The sequence below is a fragment of the Rattus norvegicus genome, chromosome 15, assembly GCF_036323735.1.
Source record: "Rattus norvegicus strain BN/NHsdMcwi chromosome 15, GRCr8, whole genome shotgun sequence".
Lineage (NCBI taxonomy): Eukaryota > Metazoa > Chordata > Mammalia > Rodentia > Muridae > Rattus > Rattus norvegicus.
The window spans coordinates 81,977,204-81,983,366 of NC_086033.1; the positions used below are offsets into that span (position 1 = coordinate 81,977,204).

Here is a 6,163-nt window from a genome sequence, read left to right on the forward strand (position 1 = left end):
ACAGAACTTTCGTTCACAAGATGTAACCATAGAGCACATCACTTAGCGGAGTCAAACACTCATGCGTAGCAGATGGGCAGAGGAGGGATACAAAACCGTTAAGCATCCAGAACTCTGATATGTTAGCTAACTGTCCACCTACCTTTAAAGGGAGATGAGAGTGCCCTTTGAATTATGGAACATGGGTCTGAAAGAAGAGCTATGAAGCAAATGCCAGAAAGAAGTAAGTTTGTAGGAATATGGGAGCAACGGGATAGACTGAACGATGATCACTCTTGACTAGCTGTGCATTCGTGGTGGAGGTTGTGAAAGGGGAATCGTGGAAAATCATTTTTAAATAGTCAAATTATATGAAGTCATATTTAATAATTCTTTGTTCAAATTTTTAAGGCATACTGATTATACAAATCTGTCCCCTTCCTTCAAAAATGGGGAAGGGGGTCATCTGTTTCTTGGTCCAATAAGCACTTGGCCTTCATCAAATGGCTCATGAATAATCAGAAAAACTGTGAGAGAAATAAGAATATGATTTTTGAATGTCAGAGAATCCTTAAAAGCGAAATCTTCATGAGGTTGCCAATTATTACTTGTGAAAAATTATGATTGACTCTTTTCTTTTCTTATGTAAATACTTAGTTTTTTTTTTAAATGTAAGAAAAATTCAGGCAAGTCAAAAAAAAAGAATTAAAAAAGCAAACCACGGAGACAAGTCCCCTTTAATATTTTGCAAGACTGACATCATCACTGTTAATAAAGCATTTATTGGGGGCCCACTGAGCACAGTGACTTTCCAACTTCCCACTCTCACTTCCCACCAAGCTCTCCGCTGGACGCCAGCCTCTCTGCGCATAGTTAAACGGCTGTGATGAAGCCCTCTCGGTTTATTGTTAATTAACTTTCCATCTCGATTGCCTCCACATACGACTTAAAATCCAGATTGTGTGCACTTTGAACATAAAGTCTTTGAACATTCCTCACTAATTGTTTAAATGATGTGTGGATTTTTGTCTTTAGCAGTTGGTTTCACTTTAACCTTTGGACAAATTGAAAAGTTTTTTTTTTCTTTTTTCTCAATAAAACTCCATTCTTCTTTGTAGTCTTAATTCTGTACCACAGGGACTGTTTATAAGCAGTTCACAGGAAGGAAGGAAAGGCCTGATGACCCAATATTCTTTGTTTTCCCCAATGGTTAGACGTAGAAATTAGTCCCCCCCCAAAAAAAAATTAGAGGGGAAAAAATAAAAGATAGAAAGGGAAAGAAAACAAGATTATGATTGGTTACATATAAATGAGAGTGATTCCCCAGAGTCCTTAGAAGAATAATGAGAGGAGACTTAGTTACTGCTAAAATTGATTTTAGGTGTAAGCTGCTTTCATTACCCCCCCCCAAAAATCTTTTGTATATTTATTTAGTAATTGGTCATGAAATAGTGCTTCAGACAGGCATTTTAGAAAGCATATCTCCTGTTTAATAAATCGGAGACTTTGGTAATTATTAATACACAAATGCCAGCCCAGAGACTCACTTTCTTCTTCGTGTCACGGCTCCGGCTATTAGTGATACTCCAAGGAGGGAAAATTACCATTTCGGAAGTGTCCAACGCAGTAAACTGGTAAAGGCGCCTGCAGTTAGGGCTCCGGATGATGAGAATCAGCAAGGGTGAAAAGATTTGGTTACTCTGTGTATTAGTGTTAATAGGAATAGATTATAGAGGGATATTTGTGATGTGACCTTCTGTGCACTAATTGAAATAGTATTCAGAGTCAGCATTGGCGTAATCAAGTTAAACACGGAATCATAAATCATCATGAAAAGGGCTGTCACAACTTCACCATTAATGCCCTGGACTGCTGGGCAGCCCCGAGAAAATATCTGCTATGCCGATCTTTAGGTTAATAGGAACAGAAATGGCATTTAAAGACTATTTGGATCAAATCTGCTCTGAGGTTGAAAGTGTTCCTCTGTTAATTTACTGGTAATTTGAAGTGATGTAGTTAGGGTTAGAGGGAGCACAGCTGAGCCCCTTATAGCAAAACAAAAGGCTGTGGGAGTTTCTTCTAATATTTATTTAATTGCTTTAGGGTACAGTGCTAATCAGTTCTAATATACACATGTAGTTTCCTTTGTTTCTCACATAGAAAAGAGGTGGCAAAGTGATCTACTGTGTACCACTGACTGCAGTCCCCGGTGTGTGAGGAGGGTTTCGTTAACAGCTTCTGTTTGACAGAGATCCGTTTTATTGTGTACATGGAAATATTTCTGACAAGTTAAACTATAATGTGTCCTGGAGAAAGAATAAGAATTTACTAGCAATACTTGTCTCAGGAACGTTTCCTATTGATTGAATAGAATCAAGCTAACAGGCTTAAGAAAAATCACAGCGGAATTTGTTGTGAAATGATATATACTATTGCCAATAAAACGCCATGTCTCAACACAGAGGAAGGTTGTGCTAATTTAATCAGCTTCTCTTCACCTCATGTAGACAATAAGATATATGACGCTGAGACAAAAAGCGCTTGTTTATTATAATTTGTTTCAAATGCTATAAATTAATAGAAATTCCAGTAGGGGACTGATAATAGCATCTTTCCAAGACTACCATATATTACAGTAAGTCTGAAAACACCTCAGGCCTGCCCCACAATATTGTATTCGGAACTCTGGGCAAGTTAGGCAAGCACAAGTCTCTGAGGTGAATGCTGGGTGGGGATATCAACCTATTGCTCACGTGGAGGAAAAGGCCTGTAAATAAAATCGGATATTGTTGAGGAACTGTCCCTCACAGTTTATCCACAGCACACAAGTAGATCACCCGACTGTTGCAATCTGAGTCCTTAGATTCCTCCTCTCAGCAAAAAGTTGGTGACTTCTGTACTCCTTTGGGTTATTCCAATGTCAATTTTTTTAGAATCTTGGTATTAAAAAATTGCAAAGTACAGGCGTCCTATCTCAGTCCAAACTCACTTTACAATGCAGTGGTGTTTGAATTACCACGGCCAGCCGGGTTCCTACTAACCAAAGTAAAGCAGCAGACTTGACTGTCTCTCATGTGTTGCCCTGGAAATGGTCACATTAAACGCCCGTGTGAAAAGTTTATTATCTTCTAGATGCTACGTGCTTTCTTTCCTTTGCAGGGGAAAAAATTATCTAACAGCGCTCAAACACAGATCATATAGTAAATTCTTACTGCCAATTAAGAGAGTACTGCCGGGCATGTCTACATACAGTCAGTGTGTCTGAACCATAAAGGGCCTAACGAAACAAGTGCACTGAGCCATAGAAGTCATATCTGAGGACAGTTGCTAAGAAATACTGGGGGAAAGTTTCAATCACTACCTTGTAATAGGACATTAGTAATGGGACCGTAGCTAATGACTCTTTGACGGCGAATTTAAACAGTTTGAATAGGAAACTGGTTCTTCATCAAAAGTGCTACAGGACAGGGGACCTAGTTTGGGAAATTTTACTTCACATCCTGTCTTGCTTTACCATCGTGTTTACAAATGCGAATTAGACACGCTCGACAAGGTTGTAGATTCGAGGTGGAATAGAGGCAGGATCCTAGAACTACAGAGTCACAGGCACCCTTCCAGAGCTCCTCCGGGACTCGTGGCAGATGCAGGAATAGAAATGGAATCTCCAGGCATTCTAGTCAGAATGTCAGTGTCTTTCAGGTAACCAAAGAAGCAGAAGGCAGCTGTTTCATCACCCTTATCCTCAGCTCTACAGTGACTACGAACAGGAGGGAGAAAGACCGGAGTCAATCCCTATGTTATTTAGGGACTCTGTGAACCAACAAGGACTTCAGATCTGGTGCATTCAGCCATCAGCAGTATGCTTCCCTGAAAGAACAGGAGAATTCCGTCCCCTATCCAGGTATGAAGAACCAGGGAAGCCATGAGTGAAGGTGTCAAGAGAGAATGAAGTTCTGAATGAAGTGTTGACCTGGGCGTGGCCATGTCGGGCCATCCAGATGAAGCTTACGGAGATGGAAAAAACCTTCCTCTAGACCAAGTCCTAAGATCGAAAGGGATGCATGTAAAAGTGTTTGTGAACAGTTGATCAATCGGTGTTTACAGAAACTAGCGACTACAGCTTCCTCCTCTCAGATTCAGCCTCAGCTGTTCCTGTGACAGAGACTTCTTACTGGACCTAGTTAGTTTCTCCCTCTGCTCTATGTAATAAAACCTAAACCCACAGGAGTGCCCCGGCGCACAGTTAGCGCCACTCCATCAGAGTTTCTGCCACTCACGCAACCCAGCTTTTCTGCCTATGCTTGTCTGGCTGTCCTTTCTTTGTTTCCAGGACATGGGGGTAGCAGAAACCAGGAAGTCAGAAGGAGGCAGCAAAGGAAAATCTTACCAGCAACTTAGAACTCACTGCTTAGAATGTGGGATGGGCCACACTCACCCTGTGATGTCAATTAACACAAGCGACTCCCGACACATGGGAAGGCCTCTTGCCTTATTTATTGTCTCTGTTGTCTTCTGGAAACTGCAGATGTCCCCCCAGTTTGAAATTAATATTTACAATATTATTAATATTCCTATTAATATTTACAATGATCTAGGGGGTTTTGTGCAAAGAGTAAATGCTACTTAAATACTTACTAAACTTAAAAAAAAGACTCAGTGTCAGTTTGTTTGGATTTTAAGGCTTTTAAATGGTAGGCTTTCCAAACCTGTAATAGGAGAACCGACATCTAAGTGGAGATGTTGTACTTCACTGCAACTATTCCACATCTGACACTAATTTTAAAATCTTGTCTCCCCAATGCCCGCTCACTACCTTGTCTTTATAGGCCAACCTGCCATCCGTGAGCAGAGCTGCGTGTCCCCTCCACTTGAAGAGCCCCAGGAGTATAATATAGTCAGTGGGAGTGCAGGGTAGAAAAAAATATATACACTGATTTGCACGGAGCTGAAAATCAAGGCAAAGAGAGAAAATAAATCAATGAGTGCCACTCAGTCTTAGCATGCATAATTCATCAGTAGAAATAAGTGTCTCAAACATTTTATCAGTGAATGTAGTGTAAGTTATTTTCATTAAAATCTAAGTCACAGCTACAGCCCAGACAATCCAAAACCAGATTACTTGAACTACATGTGAATAGGTAGTTAAGATGTCTATCGACGTGTTGATTTAATAATGTATTCCCTGAAAAACAGTTATTTTTTTTTTACAAATAACTGAGAATCGGAAGAGCATTGCCTAAAATTGTCAATAGAATTAAGATCTACCAAGCTTTTCCAAACTTTTGATCAATGAGATTCTTACATGCAGTGTCTGATTATCCTTCCTAAACCTCACGCTCCTAGAAAGCCGGGCAATGTGTTTATATATAAAAAGCATGAAGGTTCAACAAAATTGAATGGCTTACCTAGGGGCATACAGATATAAAACAGCAGACTCAAGATGTGGTCCCAGGCTTCTGTGACCTGAATGCTGGTAATCTATTTATGTCAGCAATTACACACACACACAAAAATAGATGTGACTGTATAGAGGGAGGGAGGGAGGGAGGGAGGATGGGGGCACAAAACTGAGCTCAAGTAACTACATGTTCCTTCTTCGCTAAGCCAGTATTTCTCCCCAGCCCCTTGAGAACCTGCTGCTTCATTGTGCCCTGTGGTCAAAAGGCCTTCACTTTGAGAAGTAAATGTGATGGGAGGCAGAATAGGTCGAGTTGGAGAGCTCTGATCTCTGCATTAGATTTCCTATTGCAATCAGACATCCAAAGGAGTCGCCCTTGAGTAAACAACATACATGCATGATGTTTCAAGATGAAGGAAGCAATGAGGACCACTAAACTCCAGAGTGGGTACATAAAGGATGGGGAGTGTCAAACACCTCTCGCAAGGTGTGAGACGTCCCTCTTAATTGTTGGAAGTGTTCTGAAAGCACATTTCAAGACGTCTCCCCCGCACCCCTTTTATAGACGACCATCACACAGGGATGTCTCCTGTAGATATGCAGCGGGAAAGGGCAGGATGTACCTTCCTCATCTGAACCTGGGCTCTCCAGGCTGAGGTGGTTCATTGGCCTCTGAACATCCCCTGCCACTTTCCTTATAGAGGCAACACAGGTGAGTCTAAAGAACCCATCTTACAGAACAAGGTCAGATGTGGTTTCCAGATCATAGTGGTAAAGACTTGAATG

The 6,163-nt window shown here is 41.0% G+C and overlaps 1 long non-coding RNA gene across 1 annotated transcript; it reads right to left on the reverse strand.

The window, feature by feature from the left end:
- Positions 1-670: 670 nt before the first annotated feature.
- Positions 671-5,442, reverse strand: LOC120097059 (uncharacterized). Its single transcript, XR_005494196.1, has 3 exons — positions 5,385-5,442; positions 4,793-4,924; positions 671-4,021 (listed from the first exon to the last, which is right to left on the reverse strand). It is a non-coding gene; the product is annotated as an uncharacterized LOC120097059 (long non-coding RNA).
- Between the last annotated feature and the right edge of the window lie 721 nt (positions 5,443-6,163).